A 15,893-nucleotide genomic window follows, 5' to 3' on the forward strand; every position below is an offset into this window, starting at 1 on the left:
TGGGAGTGTTGATAGTCGAGGATTTATAAGATGCCCATGTAAGAAGTGCAAAAACCTTAGTTCTTATAATATGACGGCTGTGAAGGATCATTTATTCGTAAATGGAATTGATGGTAAATAGTCACATTGGGTTTTACATGGAGAACCATTTCCCCAAGGAGTTATATTTGGCAGTCACACCAACCAGATGGATGAATGTAACGAGATCGACACAGAGGACATAAATGTTGATATTTCTGATGATGGTTATGATAATGGAGAAGATATGACTGAAATGTTAGGAGATCTTGGCGCAGGCATATTTGGTGCCAGTGTTGGAGAAGGAACATCTACCCAGTCATTTAGGGGAAATGAAGACTTTGGATCATTGTGGGAGGATGCAAGTGTAAGTTTAAGTTTATTTAATTTCATTATCTAAATATATTTTTGTTACATATACTAATTTTAATGTTTTTCTTTTTCCAGGACAAGATGATATCTCTTAAAAACACTGTTGCGGATCCATCTGATGAATCATCTGTCAACGATGCTCAAATCTTTTCTCAAGTTCTTGGATCATGTTCTGGATATTTGAGGGGCTTAGGACGTTGCGTGAAGCCATCCTCAACATCTTCATCATCTTCTAAAGCCAGATTGAATGACGACAACACTAAAAAATTAGAGGAAGCTGCACTTGAGATAGAACGATTGAGATCGAAGGAAAAAGAGTTGTTGACCCGATTAGATCAAGCAGCAGATTTAGAAGCAAGATTAGAAGAGAGGCTACAATTAAATAACCAAAAAATGTTTGAACAATTTCAATTAATGATGTCCCAAAACCCTATACCACCACCACCACAATCATAATTCATTTGTTTTTTTAATAGCCTTTAATATTTACGATGTTTGTAAACATTTGAACAATTGATGTATATAGATTACAATTTGTATTAGTATCAATTTCATTTTGTTTGATCAATGCCGTTTGAATGGTAAATTACCATTTCTGCATACATTCAAACAAAAACATATCCATTCGAACCAATAAATTCCCATTCGAACAAAAATATACCCATTTGAACTTACCAGGAAATACAATCCTTGCGTTCGTTCGAACAAATAAATACTCATTCGAATAAATTCATTTCTAAAAGTCCGTTCGAACAGAAGATTTCTGTAAATAGATTATTTGTTCGAACAGTTAATATTTTTCTTCGAACTAAAGTCGCTTACGAACTTTTTTGTTCGAACGGACTTGGTCAGATATGGTTATTGGTTCGAATTAACATTTCATGTTGTTTGAACAAAAATATTCTCGTTCAAACTTGATTCTGAGACGATATTTTTTTCTCAGAAAAAATTTCCCGTTCGAACGGTTTCGACCGGTTCCGTCCAATTTCGTCCCTAAAAATACTTTTCAGAGACGAAAATCAATTTTCGTGTCCAAAAACTTTCTGAGACAGCCTTTTTGAGACAAAATAGAGACAAAATTTTTTCGTCTCCCAAAACTTTTAGGGACGAAATTTCCATTTTTTGAGACAAAATTTTTTGTCTCAAAAAATCATATCTCTTGTAGCGAAGCTTTCTTTCTAAATGTCTACAACAGCTCAGAAGTGTCCATCACTTTGTTCTCAAGGAGAATCCTAAACTCATTTCCATCTTCAGAAATTTGGCTAGATACAAGTGGGCATGGAATTGTAGTTGAACCAACATATCCAAATAGGTTTGTCGCAATGCTGACGAAAAACTGAATGGCAATCTATAAAGGAACCAAACTCCCATGAATGCATTTTGAAATTTTCACCAATACCATCTTAATCAAATATATCTGAGAGTAAAAAGTGCTATTCAGATCGCACTTAAACAAATGTATTAACTCACAGTTTCCTTAATAACTACTAGAATCATATTGGAAATATTAAATTAAATTCCCTCATCACTTACTATTTCTAAGTGCAGAATGACAAATTCCAAGAAAGATGATGCTCATATCTTAAGATACAAGATACACACAGTCTCAAGTACTTAGTTTAGAGTTCTTAATTTTATCATGCCACCAATTTTTCCACTAAAGCCTCTCTGTCTCGAGAAGCCGCCATTGAACGATGGCTGACCACTGCGGGAGGCGCGTGACAATGGAGATTTTTGAGAGAGAGAGAGAGAGAGAGAGCGAGAGAGATTAGACCAGTACCCTTTTCGATGCCATTTGGGTGGCTTTTGGTCTAAGGGGAGGGCTTCCGTTGGAGTTCAGGGTCGTTTGGTTGAGCTAAGCTTCTGAGAGGGAGACATGGATTTTGGGCGAGCGAATCAGAGACTACTACCAAAAGCTTCTGCTAGTTTTTGGATCTCAGGCAAAGGAAATGCAAAAGGTCGAGGACTAAGGAGGAGAAAAATAATAAATAAAGCCACGTGGGTACTTAGGTAGTAAAATAGTAGTAGGGGGTAGGATGAGTATCATTACCCAAATTGTGTGGCGGATTAATTTTGAGCGATCTCCTCCATCTTTAGCCTAATCTCAATGTGAATCTTAATCTCGTTTGGTTATACAATTTAGATAAGATGAGATATGATATTTTATTAAAAGTTAAATAAAATATTATTATAATATAATTTTTTAATATTAATTTTATTTTAAAATTTGAAAAAGTTGAATTGTTTATTATATTTTATGTGAAAATTTATAAAAATTATAATGATTATATGAGATGAGATGAAATAGTTTGAGTTTGGGTATCCAAACTAACCCCAATTTAAGAAATTTCAAAATCTATCTCAGCCTTATCTTGATTTAATTTTGAGTTTTCCAATTGTGCCTTTGTTTCCTTTCTTGAATGTATCAAAATGCTCTCATTTTGCATTAAACATTCTCATCCCTTTAAAGACAAGCAAATAATAAAATAAAATAAAATCAAATCAAAAGAAATAAAAGTGAACAAACAATTTTAATAAACAAAAGAATAATAAAAATCATGTAAAAATTACACTTTATCATGTCATCTCTGTTGCTAAGAATTATTGTTATATATTTCGACTTCTAGGATTGAGAAGAGAAGTGACCGGCCAGGTAGGGTCGTCGGATTTAATGGGATGGATCAGCTTGCACAGACCATACCATACGACATACTCTTTTGTTCTCAATTCAATGAAATCGTGCATCTATTTTGTAAGCCCCACCTCTAAGTACTGGAGCTAGCTCATTCTTTGAATTAATTTATTGAATTGGTTTGCTTATTGACACTGCCGGCCATGTCGTGTAGCCATCACAATTAAGGGCGCCTTGGACTATACGACACTACAAGAGAAGTGGACTTTTGTGACCAAGATTTGTAGGAAATAGTCCTTTTGGTCACTAAATCTTAGACACAAAAGCCCACTTCTCTTGTAGTGCGATAAAGATCACATGAAATAAGATGTGATATTTTAAATAATACTGAGATTTTTAAGTTAAAATAAGATGAAATATTTTGTAAAAAAGTATGTGTTTAAACAGTAAGATGAGATAAAATAATTTTAATTTTTTAGAGATTTGATAAAATAGTGGATCCTACCAATTATTGAAAATTATTTTTAATTATTAGGTAGAAAATATTATGAATATATTAAAAATAAGTAATATCAATTATTAATTTAAAAACTCATAAATATTTTGAATTTTTCAAAATATATTTTTATATTATTATATTATGGCCTATCTATTATACTATATTTTATAAAATTATATTCTAATTATATATTACAATAAAATAAAAAAATTCTAATAGATAATTGTATATATTAAAAATGTGATAGATAGTTTTACTGTAGTGGTACTATAGAGGCAGATGAAACTTTGTAGCAAATTAACTTCAGCAGTACTATATATTTACTGTAGCAATGGTTGAAAATCAAAGACGAGATAAGATTTTATTTTCTACCGTAAAAGATAAAGTAAGTATTTTACATCATCATACATGTTCAAGATCTAATCTATCAAGGCTGACACAGCTTGTATCTTAAAATTAACTAGGTTTGACCGAAACAAACAGGACATGATGATCATCATGTGCCTCATCAATCTTAATCCAGATTGAAAAATGGCCAAACTTTATAGTTTAGAATGCCTGTAAATTAACCACAAGTTTTGGTAGATTAGAGTGCATGCATATATATAATTACAAAAAACCCACAATATCTGCAAATTAATTATATATTGAATTGATTGTGTTATTTTAGAATGCAAATTTTTAACATTCTCCTGAAATAAATATCAAAATCATATATAAATTAAAAAAAATTCTATTTATTATTTCTACATGACCACACATGACTTGACGATGACTGATGATGATCACGAGTTAAACAACCGATGTAGATAAGGCAACTTCGCATAATTATTGCATTGCCACAATTATGGTAGAGACAGGCAAAATGTACTTCTGATTAATTAATTTGACAACACATGATGAGCACCGACTGATGAAGAAGTTGATGGAGTACCCAAAGGAAACAAATAGTACTACGTATCCTCATTAATTATCACATGCATGACTAATATAATATATGTTCTTTATAAGAAAACTCTCGTCCATATCTAAGAAATTAGTCAGTTATAAGATACAAAGCTAGCTAGCTTGCGCGTTGATCAATTTATTCATGGCCGGCGACGGATGATCAACGATTTTTACACCGCCTAGCCTGCATAGTTTGAACCCTAATTTCATATAAAATTGTAGTTTACACAGTACTGGCAACAGTACTCAAGAGTGGATATAGGATTAAAGTCTAAGAGAGGGTCATGCATGCATGCATGTTGAAGAACTGAAATTTTGTCAGTGGCGCACTATTTTTAAACCGATGAAAAATATTGACAAATAAATTTCAAAATTTTTGAGTGATTTTCCATTGTTTTTGGACTTAGATGCTATGTTTTCTAAATTCTTCAAAAATAAAAGTACCAAAATCCATTTTATTCTTGTTTCTCTCTTTTATTTCTGAGAAGTACTGCTACAACTCAAAAAGATCTCATAAAACTAAATTTATAAATTGAAATGGTTTAATTATATGATACAATAATCTAACGTATTACATTAAATCATTTTAATTTGTTGATTTATTTTTATGAGATCGGTTTGTAGTTAAATCATTTCTCTTTATTTCTAGCTAAAAGAGAGGGAGTACATAACGCCTTTGATCTAGATGCAGATCGAGCCGGCCTGACTATGCACGGATGCATGGTTTTGTTCAATACCATAGGATTGTGACTCATGTGGTTGATTTATATGTTGCCACATATCATGTCTGTCTCATCACATCATATATGTATATATATAACTGGTTTTGTAATAAAATGCAGTTTCTGAATCTTCTAGGTTGTGAAAAGTATAGCGTATATCTACGGATCGAGCTGTATACAAGTACCTCCGAATCCCTACGTTTTTATTTGAACTTTCGGCTTGCATGCGGCCTACCAAATTAAACACATTCATGCATCAAGCAGCGTAGCATTAACTAAGCTAGAGTACTGCATGATCACCATCCATACATCCAGCTTGACTCTGATCAGATCATGTGGAGGAGTAGTACGTACGTAACTATCACCTTAAATGGGAAGTACTTTTTTAGACAGAAATGAGTGCTTGGAGACGTGCGTGGAGACGAGCAAGTTGATACCGACTTAATTAAATTACTCAACTCTATCTTATTTGGGATTAATCCAACCAAGTTTTGATTTTCCTGTTACTCCTTTTTATGCGAGCGAGAAAGAATGGGACTAAAAAAAAACGAAAGAAACTAGAATTGATATAAAAATAGCATTTCTTTTCTTCGAGTAATACCTATGATCATAGTACTCTATTTATCTTCCTAAAGATTATCCTCCTCGATCGTAGCCAGCCATGCATGATCTGCCAGATACAGGTGAATCATGCATGCATGACTCTTACTTTATAATATTATCTCTAGTCGGCCATTTCATTGTCGAGGAAACATTAAATACACAGAAAAATTAGGTACCTTGCAGGCCAGTTTTACCACCATCACATGAATTAATTACATAATGCATGCAACATGTGCTTGTCTGCATGATGATTCGCCCACCGCTTTTGTTTTCTCATTTCACGTACTGCCTGCCTTGAAGCAGAATTCTGACCTAATTAATTAGTAGATATCGCCGAATGAACAAGCTATTTATATCTTTATTGCCATATTATATGCGTAGATGCGCAGAAAGAAAATTTTAAGATGTTTTTCAAAATAGCGAGTACGTACGTACCGTAGCACTCTCGGTAGGGAAGTGCTAAATTCGGCTAAATTTGATATGTTAGGTCGTCTTTTTTCAGTAAAAGGAGCTTTACAAAGAGATTTTATATTAATTTTTGAGTTTATTTTTGTGAGATCATTTTTTTGGACTAAATATTTTTCCTCTATACATAGTACATAAGATATACATATATATATATATATATATATATGGTGTTTCGTGTATGTACGTTCATTGAATCGGCTAAGACACTCGGGATGGACATTATAATGGCCTTATCCTTAGGATGCATGGGCTCTGGTCATAATCCATAGTTATCCCCAAGTGGTCCATAATTTTGAGGAGCAACACATGGTGTCCATTCAATGATCAAATGGGAACTGTGCCAAGAAAATAATGTTACGGGACACCGTCTTATGTGGGAAAATTGCAAAGTCCGACACTTATTAATTCTGATCAAAGAAAAATCTTTTTGGGGACCTCTCTGGTAGATTAACGTTGTTCATTCAAGTTATCTCATCGCTCAAGGGTTGCTATGGCTGGTGGTGATCAGGAAAGTGTAGAAAGAAAATCATGAGAAATTTAAAAAACCTTATCAAGAAAATCAATAAACCTCTAGGTTGCCCCATCACTAGCTAGGTTGCTAGCACCATAAATTTTTTTTTATTTAAACAAAATAGCTATTTTAATATAATAATCTCATTGACCTTGAATATTAATGTTCTCTTAACACTTTTTCACACAAGCTGGAAGATAGCATATGCAATTAGAAAGTCTTGCCACAAAGTTTGGCTTATATCAAGTTAAAAGTTCACTGGCCGGATGCATCCTGAAAAATCAATGGACAAGATTAATGGAAGATGGATAGAAAAGACAACTTTATTATTTTTTATTTAAAGCGCAATCTTGTCCATTCATTCTTCAAACAGGATGTATCTAATGAATTTTTAACTGGATGTAAGTCAAACACCTTGTCACATATTATATAGATCTTATTGTTTTTATTAGTAGTATTTCTTGTAAATGAAATAATTTGTTTCTGCAATTGTGTGTAGAATAAGAAGATTATTACATATTTTACATAATTTGTATCCGCATTTTACAAAATTTATAGGATGACCCTCCTCAAGCCAACTTTGGAGGCTAGGACTTTTGTACCATTAATTATACGTGGGACACTGCAGAGAACTCATCACCATCAAATGAAGCGGAGCTTAAGAAGATAAAAAAACATAGTGATAAATACTTAAGTAGCATGGTCGTCAATCAAGCCTAGTAACTTTGACTTAGAGAACAACCGAAGGTACACCTTCAGCCCTATAAGCTGATCATGGATGTTGCATCCCCATGCACGACTTGCAAGGAATCTAAAGCTCGTGGGTGTATGCCTCGACCCTCTATGACTATGCATGTTATGGACAACAAATTCCCACACATTATATCAAAGCTCGGGGCCAGGTATGCTCCTAGCTTGAACATTCCGTGCCAACCTGTGTTAATACATTTTTACTTTCACGAAGGACAAGTCTTATTGAGGTTCCATACCCCTAAGGCCACTTGTACACAATAGGTGCTAAAGATCAATGAAATGTTAACGCAATAGGCTGGCTATAGACGATCAAAAGTAATAGGTAGCAATGATCTGGATTGACACTTTAGATTCTTGGTGGCCTTCCAAGAAGTAAGTTGGTCTTGAAAATTGAGAGTAATTGTTGGAAATAAAGTTAGCTCTATAGTGGGACCTATTATAATAAAGGTGACACAGGAGTGTTTGAGGACCGGTCCAATAAATCCAATGAAGCCCTAAGCCCAATGACTCCAAAGACCAACTCATTACCCAGCCCATTGTCCAATATGATTTTGAAACTTAATTCTGGAAAGATTCTGGATGACTTTGCAATTTGGAGTCTAATTTCCATCGGAAAGCCTCATGTCTCTACTTTTCAACGCATCAAATGGTGTGCAATTTGCAGTCTAGTTTCCATTGGAAAGCCTCATGTCTCTAGTTTTCAACGTATCAAACAGTGTGCAATTTGGAGTCTTCTAGAGGAAATTATAAGGATTTTACTGAAGACTGTGAAAGGTTGGTGGAATGTTGCAAATTTTCAGATTTTCTCATGTCTTTTGGAATTCTCTAGGCAATATTCTTAATTAATGTTAGTTGGGAAGTAGCAAGTTTTAATTACCCATGCTTGGAGGGTTGTTCCAAGTTTTCCTATATAAACCCCTTTATGCTAATGAAAAATTCATATTTGAGTTGATTACAAAATTGAGCTTTTAGCTTATGAAGAAGAAATTCTTCCTATAACTCTTATCCTTTGGTGGGTTCTCATAGGTGGTGAGTTCTTGCTCTGTATCCCTTGTAAGTTTCCTTTGGGTGGTGATTTTCTGTATCCCTTTGGTGCTCTTGTTTGGGTGGAGAGCTTATCTTCCTTTGGGTGATGATATATGTATCCCATAGGATCCTTTTATGTTTTATTTCCAATAATAAGCCCGCTATCAGTTGGTATTAGAGCTTTTGGTTATCATGGTGGGTCGTTGTTGGGACCAAATGTTGAATCACCTCCTCGTCATGTAAGAAATCTACATGATGTTGAAATGGATGAATTGAGGAGACAAGCTCAGCAATCGCAACTATGTCTTGAGCGATATGAGCCATTTGATTATAATGGTTCTCATCATAATTTTGATGCTCACTCTTTTGGAGGAGATAATGAAGAAACAAATCCTTTTGGAAATCCACTCTACCATTCTAGTGAAGCATCTTCTAATGAGTCTCTTCCTTGTCAATGTGCTCCACGGAATCATGGTTTTCAACGGGATCAAGTAGATGTGAAAGTTGATATTCCAGAGTTTGAATGAAGAAGTTGAAAGTTGACATTTCAATTGATCGGGTCTTTGAATATAAAGACGTTCTAGATCATCGTAAGGTGAAGTTTGTTGCCATTAAATTAAAGAAGTATGCTTCTTTATTGTGGGAGAATTTGAAGTAGCAGTGAGCTCATGAAGGTAGAAATCGTATTGTTACTTGGAGAAAAAATGAGAAAGCTTAGGAGAACTATCGACAAGATATTTTTCTTAAGTTCCATAATCTTAGACAAAAGGAGAGTACTGTGGAGGATTACACTACATAATTTGATCATCGATCTGTTTATGAAATGTGATATTGCTGAACCAGAAGAGCAAACTATTGCTCGCTATCTTGGTGGGCTATAGATGGAAATTGAGAATGTTGTCCAACTACAGCCATATTGGACTTATGCTGACATTGTCAAGCTGGCATTGAAAGTGGAAAAGCAACTTAAGGAGGCTTGTGGAGGTAGCCATCGGTTTGTGACAAAAGATGGGCATTCCAACCGGGAGAGTCCTTCAACTTCCAAACAAATTTTAGGAGGTAAGGTTACGAATTCTAAATTATCAAAGAAGGAAGTGAGAGCTGGTTCAAGTCATCCAATTGTCGATTCTCGTAAATGTTTCAAGTGCTAAGGAATTGATCATATTGTTTTGGATTGTCCAAATCGGTGAATTGTGATTTTTATTGATGAAGAAGGTGAAGAAATTGAGGAGAATTTAGAAGTTGAAGGGGAAGAAGAAGAGGTCACCTTTGCTGATAATGGAGAACCTCTTGTTGTTCAGTGAAGTTTAAGTGTGGATCGTAAAGATGAAGATGAGTGGCGTTGAACCAACATCTTTCACTCAAGATGTACTTCTCATGGTAAGGTTTGTGATGTTATCATTGATGGAGGAAGTTGTGAAAATGTTGTGGCAGAAAATATGGTTGAAAAATCGAAATTGAAGATGGAGCCACATCCTCAACTTTACAAGCTTACTTGGTTTTGCAAAGGGAATGAAGTAAAAGTCAATAAGCGATGTCTTGTTCAATTTTCTAAAGGAAAGAATTATCAAGATAAAGTAATATGTGATGTTGTGCCTATAGGTGCATGTCATTTACTACTTGGTAGACCTTGGCAGTATGATAGAAGAGCTATCTATCATGGTTTTAAAAACACCTATCTTTTTGTAAAAGATGAAGTCATGTTGTCTTAGGTCCTTGTCGCTTAGAGATAACTCCCAAACCTGATAAAGGAGAGGGAACTAATTTACTTATGAAATCTAGGCTTAAGAAAGAGTTAGAGTATGCTACTGAAACTTGTGCTCTTGTGGTGTTAGAAGAAAATAAAGAAAAGAATGAGCCATTTCCAATTTTACAACCACTTATTGTTGAGTTTCTTGATATTATTCCTGAGGAGATTCCACATGGTCTCTCTCCCATGAGAGATATTCAGCATTGCATTGACCTTGTACCTGGTTTTGTCATTCCTAATAAGGCGGCTTATAGGATGAGTCTTAAGGAGAATGAAGAGTTGCAGCGGCAAGTAGAAGAGCTTTTGGCTAAAGGCTTGGTGAAACAGAGTATGATTCAATGTGTTGTCCCAACTCTTCTTATTCCTAAGAAAGATAGAACTTGGCATATGTGTGTTGACAGTAGAGCGGTAAACAAGATTGCTATTAAATACTGCTTTCCAATTCCTCGACTTGATGATCTTCTTGATCAACTTCATGGTGCTACTATCTTTTCGAAGATAGATTTGTGAAGTGGTCACCAAATATGTATGAGTCCCGAAGATGAGTGGGAAATGGCTTTTAAAACAAGGGATGGCCTATATGAATGGATGGTTATGCATTTTAGTCTTTCTAATGCTCCTGGCACTTTTATGCGGCTTATGAATCATGTTTTTAGACCATTTATTGGGCATTTTATTGTTGTCTATTTTGACAATATTTTGGTGTATAGCAAGAAGGATAAGGAACAAAACTTGAAGCATCTTCGACAAGTGTTCAACACTCTAAGGGAGCAAAAGTTGTTTGCCAACTTGAAGAAGTGTCACTTCCTTACTGAATGTCTTATCTTTTTGGGATATGTTGTTTTCAACAAGGGCATAAAGATGGATCCTGGCAAGATCAAAGCAATTACAAGCTAGCCTACACCAAGGTCACTATATGATATTCGAAGTTTTCATGGTCTTGCATCCTTCTATCGACGGTTCATCAAAGGATTTAGCACTATAATTGCTCCTATCATCGAATGTTTGAAGGGTGGTAATTTCAAGTGGACAAGTGAAGCTGAGAGGAGTTTTGAAGTCCTAAAGAGTATGGTGACTGAAGCTTCGATTCTCTCTTTACTTGATTTTGATAAAATATTTGAGGTTGGTTGTAATACTTCAAATATAGGTGTTTTTAGCCAAGAAGGTAAGTCTAGAGCCATCTTTAGTGAAAACTTGAGTGATTCACGGAAGAAGTATTCAACTTATGACAAAGAGTTCTATGCCATTGTTCACTCCCTACACCATTGGAGTCATTATCTTCTTCCTAAGGAATTTAGTCTCTTCTCTGATCATGAAGCTTTGAAATACTTAAATAGCCAATAGAAGCTCAATAGCCATCATGTTAAATGGAGTGAGTTTTTGCAATCATTTTCATTTCTTCTCAAGCATAAGGCAGGTGTTCAAAACCAAGTGGCTGATGCTTTAAGTTTTCGACATTAGTTGCTTTCCACTATGTGAATAAATGTTGTAGGCTTTGAAATAGTAAAGAGGTTGTACCAAGAAGATCTTTTCTTTGCAAAGGTATGGGAAGAGTTTTTAAAGAGTCCTCATCATTCCTTTTTCTTACATGATGGTTATCTATTTAAAGGCAATTATTTACGTATCTCATACTGCTCTTTAAGAAATTTCAGTATAATTGAAGTCCACGGTAGTGGACTCGTTGGAGACTTTGGGAGAGACAAGACACTTGCTCTTGTCAAGGAGAATTTCTATTGGCCAAAGATGGAGAAAGATGTTATGCGACACATGGAGCATTGAAAAACTTGTCACATTGCCAAGAGTCATGGCCAAAATACGGGGTTGTACACTCCACTTCTAGTTCCAAAGTCTCAATGGGAAGACATAAGTATGAATTTTGTTGTGGGATTGCCAAAGACTCAAAGGAAAAAAGATTCTGTTATGGTGGTGATCATTATTCCAAAATGGCGCATTTTGTTCCTTGTAATAAGACACTTGATGCTTCTCATGTGGCTGATCTTTACTTTCAAGAGATTGTCAAGCTTCATGGTATTCATAAGACAATCACTTCAGATTGAGACACCAAGTTCATAAGTCATTTTTGGCGTACTCTTTGATTTAGTTCTACTTGCCATCCCCAAACAGATGGCTAAATAGAAGTTTTCAATGGAAGCTTAGGAAAGTTGTTGAGAAGTTTTGTGTGAAAAAACATTAGACAATGGGATCTATTGTTAACACAAGCCGAGTTTGCTTACAATCGGTCTAGAAGTCAAACTACTACTTATAGTCTATTTGAGGTTGTCTATGGACAAAATCCCATTAATCCTCTAGAGTTAGCACCACTCCCTACTACCCAGCAATTTAGTAGAGATGCAGAAGAGAGGGTGAAGTTCATTAAGAAGCTACATGAATGGGTTCGAGATCACATTACCAAGCAAATTGAGAAGTACAGGAAGCAAGCCAACAAGCATCGAAAACCAGTAGCTTTTAATGAAGGTGATTTGGTGTGGATTCATCTTAGGAAGGAACGTTTTCTAGGTGGGCATCATGCTAAGCTTAGGCCTAGAGCTGATGGCCCTTTCAAGGTGCTGCAATGCATTGGAGATAATGCATACAAGATTAAGCTCCTAGTTGACTATGGTGTTTCAGCAACTTTCAGTGTTTCTGATCTTTTGCCCTATTATACTGAAGAAGGAGAGCAAGACTCGAGGGTAAGTCTTTTTCAACCAGGGGAGCATGACATAGGAGTGTTTGAGGACTAGCCCAATGAATCCAATAAAGCCCCTAACCCAAGACTCTAAAGACCAACTCATTACACAGCCCATTATCCATTATGATTTTGAAACTTAATTTTAGAAATAGTCTGGATGATTTAGCTAGCAAGCTATATCTCATTAGAAAGCCTCATGTCTCTAGTTTCCAACGCATCAAACAGTGTGCAATTTAGAGTCTTCTAGAGGAAGTTATAAGGATTTTACTGAAGACTGTGCAAGATTGGTGGAATATTGTAAATTTTCAAAATTTTTAATGTCTTTTGGAATTCTCTAGGCAATATTCTTAATTAATGTTAGTTGGGAAGTAGCAAGCTTTAATTACCCATGCTTGAAGGGTTGTTCCAAGTTTTCCTATATAAACCCTTTTATGCTAATGAAAAATTCAAATTTGAGTTGATTACAAAATTGAGTTTTTAACTTATAAAGAAGAGCTTCTTCTTATAACTCTTATCCTTCGGTGTATTTAGATAGGTGGCGAGTTCTTGCTCTATAAGATTCCTTGTGAGTTTCATTTGGTTAGTGATTTTCTATATCCCTTTGGTTTTCTTGTACAGGTAGAGAGTTTATCTTCCTTTGGGTAGTGATATCTCTATCCCATTAATCCTTTTATCTTTTATTTCCAATCATAAGCCCAGTATCAAAAGGAAAGAGACCAAAATGTTCTGATCAACTGCTAAGATAACATAAAGGCATTAGCTACAAAACAAGACAAAAAATTGGTAGAAGAGACATGACAACAAGGGATAGCTTGAAAAGGGAGAAACAATAGAGAGGGGGACTTCACTTGCTTCTTTCTTCTTCCTTCTTTCATTTCTTAATCCATCATCATTGTATAAAAGAGCAAAATTAAAGAGGATGAGGGCTTACTCTAAAGATCATTTTATAATGGGTGGGTTTTCACTTCTTCAATACCCATGGATATAGGCCTTAATTAGTGCCGAACCACTAAAATCTTTTTGTCCTCTTTTGTCTTTATTTTGCAAGCTATGGATGTACACTAGAAGCACGTCCACCATCATTTCCATCATGGGTCATGTGATCAATTGTTGGCCAAAAGTTATGCAAAAAATGCACCAACATTTCCACAATATTCATCAACTGTATCTAAATCATGATACTCTATAACTTATTGACAAGTTGAGAGACGCAAATAATCAATCTTATCCATAACATGAAACTTTATTTTTAAAATAAGATATGTGATTATCTACGATACATGATTTTGATTATAGTAAAACAATATGAGATAGGAAATGTATCTCTCTCCATTGAAATTTGTTAAAGGATTAACTTCATGACTATGAGAGAATGATATCCCTAACAAATTTATCTTAGAGTGTTTCTTGATGGCTAGAGGTATAATTATCTTGTACATGAGATTCTTAACATTTTCATCACTTAAATAACTTTATTGGCCATCATAGAAAACCCTAGAAGAATTTTTGTTACACCATAATTCATAATTTTAATTCTTTTAATTTAGGCTTGTACCCACAAATTTAATAGCATTTATAGAGTGTTAGGACGAGCTTATAGATATCTTATCATCATTCATCCACACAATTCAATATACATATATAGTGGAAAGACAAGAAAACAAAAATAATTATCTAGATATCTTCAAATGTCCAAAATCTTTTAATTCATTAATAAGCTTATTAACTTGTTTACCTCATGGGTGTAGACATAAGGCCCATCATTTCAAGATGTTCTTAAAATTGCTTTGTTGTCAATCGCTTTTTTAATGGACATGCAATCATACGTGCAATGCATGTCTTCTATAGACTATTTTATTTGTTTCATACTTCTGCCTTGACATTGAAGTATCTATGTTCAATGTGCAAGGCACCATAAAAAACCCTCTCATTCTTGGATAGAAATATTGCTGAAGAATTATCATAGCAAACTCTTAGTAGTTTGGCTATAGAGTCGACAAGCCTAAATTTTGAGATAGAATTCCTTAGCCTAGCCATAAAACATGGACAGTAGATTTAAAGTCTGCCACAAACTTAGCATCTATGGTAGATGAATCAATAATAGTTTGCTTCTTTTATTACCATAAAATAGCTTCCCTGGCTATGAGAACACATAACTACAAATATATTTCCTACTTTCAGAGTAACCAATAAAATCTGAGTCTAAATATTCAATTACCTCAAGATTGTCAATTCTTTTGAAGGTAAGTAGAAAATCCGTAGTGTCTTGCAAATAATATATCACACTCTTTGTAACTCTCCAATGACACATGTCTGGGTTATTTTAATAAAGACAAAACATGTCGACTACAAAACTATTGTTTGTTATACAAATTTGCCCATATCTCAAGCTTTCTACAAACAAAGCATGCTAGATATTCTACATCTGTTTGCATTCTCAATCAATTTAAGGATACCATGAAATGTTAAATTTATCACCATTTTTTATTGAAATACCTAACAATGAACAATTCTTCAAGTATAAACTAGATGGAGGTCGAGCCATATGTCAAATTAGACTCACCTTGTTGGCCAGTGTAGTTGTGAGGGGGTCAAACAGTACATTAGACTGGATTCGCCTTAAGCCTTGTAAACTTTGAGGGAGGTCGAGCTATACATTAGACTAGACTTACCTCATTGGCTCTCGAAGTTGCAAGGGGGGTTGAGCAGTATATAAGACTGGACTTACCCTAAGCCTTGTAAACTTTGAGGGAGGTCGAGTAGTACATTAGACTGGACTTGCCCATTTAGCCATCGAAGTTGCGAGGTGGGCTGAGCAGTACGTTAGATGGACTCAACCTATGCCTTGTAAACTTTGAGGGAGATCAAGTAGTATGTCAGACTAGACTGGCCTCGTTGGTTC

The sequence above is a fragment of the Carya illinoinensis genome, chromosome 10 (genome assembly GCF_018687715.1).
Source record: "Carya illinoinensis cultivar Pawnee chromosome 10, C.illinoinensisPawnee_v1, whole genome shotgun sequence".
Classification (NCBI taxonomy): Eukaryota; Viridiplantae; Streptophyta; class Magnoliopsida; order Fagales; family Juglandaceae; genus Carya; species Carya illinoinensis.